Raw genomic sequence first — 1883 nt, 5'->3', positions numbered from 1 at the left:
GAACTTCCATAAACAAATGCAAGTTGTAGATGCATGTATAGCTCTTTGTCTTTCCTTTGGAGAAATGAAAATGAAGTCAACCCCTATTATAGTATAATATAATATTCAAATAGAATATTGGATCTCCTTGAAAGGAAAGGGACATAATAATGTAGTGTTACCAAGGCAAAATAAATCATAAAATAAAATTGTCCTGTACCCCAATATATGCAAATAGCACTAACTAGCCCTACCCTATAAAAATACAAATACTCTAACAAACCTCTTTTTCCCCCTTGTCCCATGCATTGGAAAGAGATACCTTTTAATATAATATAAATTAAATTAAATTTATAAACTAAGACTACATAGGTTCATACATGCAATTTGATCTTGGGGAAGGGAAGTCATGTGACTCCACCTCTCCTCTCTCCTCTCTTCCTTAGGCACCAAACAGGGCCACCCAAGGACAAGGATGAGCCCCACATTGGTACATCATATCTCATTTCCACATAGGCACCCCTCTCCCAAGCACATTTTACCTTGGAAGTGAGCGCTATAAAGAAAATGACTAGGTTGCTATAACAAGAAAAAAAGAAGATAGTGTATGTCATGTGACTCCCACCTCTCCTCTCTCCTCTCTTCCCTAGGTGCCAAATAGGTCCACCCAAAGACAAGGATCAGCCCCACCTAGGCAAATTGTATCTCATTTTCACGTAGGAACCCCTCTCCCAAGCATATTTTACCTTGGAAGTGGGCGCTGTAAAGAAAATGACTAAGTTGCTATACCAAGAAAAAGGGAAGTTAGTGGATGTTTAATCAAACTAATGGTTCCATCTTCCTTGTATAACTCCAAATTGTAACATGTACTTTCCTCAGAAGTTCCACCCAACAAAGTGCCATGTTAGGCACCACTTTTTTTTGTAGGGCTTAAGGTCTTCAGTCATGTGGGCCATTGGAAGAAGATTGGATTGAGTCTTGGGTTGGGCACATAGATAGAGGGTCAGGGAGTATAGAAAATCAAGTGGTTTTTGATTGTTGAGGGATGTATGGGTGATACGTGTGGGCTTGGAAAGGTGACGAGGATTGTTTTAATGACATGCTTAGGTTAGTAGTTAGTTAATATTAATCAGTTAGTAGGTTAGGTTAGTAACTTAGTTAGTGACTATTAATAATAGTTAGTAATAAAGGTTGATGGATTATTAGTGATTAACAACTTGGAATGATAGCAAGGAATTGGTTGGGCATAGTAATTAATAGTAGTAAATGTTAATGAATATAGTTGGTATTGATGGTAAAGAATCTAATATTAGTAATAAGGTAATTAGTAAGAGAAAGGTTAGTGGGTATTAGTAGAAAGTAAATTAAAAGATTTATGTTTAGAGATAATATAGTGTTCAATAATAAGTTTAAAATTGATGTATTGGAAGGTAGTTGGAATTAGAAAATAATAATTGTTTAATATTTGGAGGGTGCTAGGTAGATAAATAGATAAAATGGCATTCAAGGTTGAGTAACTAGTTGGTGATAATGTATTTGGAAGTCTATTATTGACATTAAATAATGAATATATAATGAATGTATAATAATTACTATATATGATGTAGGAGCATCCAGTGGTGTAAGGGCAATCCTATATCACCCAAAAAAATTATGCTTAGTGATAGTTTCTGTTTAATGTGTTTTCATTTCTGGATACCCATTTGGGTCAAATAAAGGTTCCAACTCTCATAGTTCCACTATTAGTTTTCTGGGTTAGAGTTTTTAAGCACCTTGGGATACGTATAAATGTAAAAAATGAGTTATTTTGTAATCAAGCCAAAATTATGATGAGTTAGAAGGTGAAATTTGGAGGGATTATTATACTTGTAATTTAAAGTGCTCCAAAAAAAGAATCAGGTCAA

Source organism: Cupressus sempervirens, chromosome 7, assembly GCF_028749045.1.
Source record: "Cupressus sempervirens isolate cs-2001-9-10 chromosome 7, ASM2874904v1, whole genome shotgun sequence".
NCBI lineage: Eukaryota > Viridiplantae > Streptophyta > Pinopsida > Cupressales > Cupressaceae > Cupressus > Cupressus sempervirens.
Note: the sequence above shows the minus strand (reverse complement) of the source record.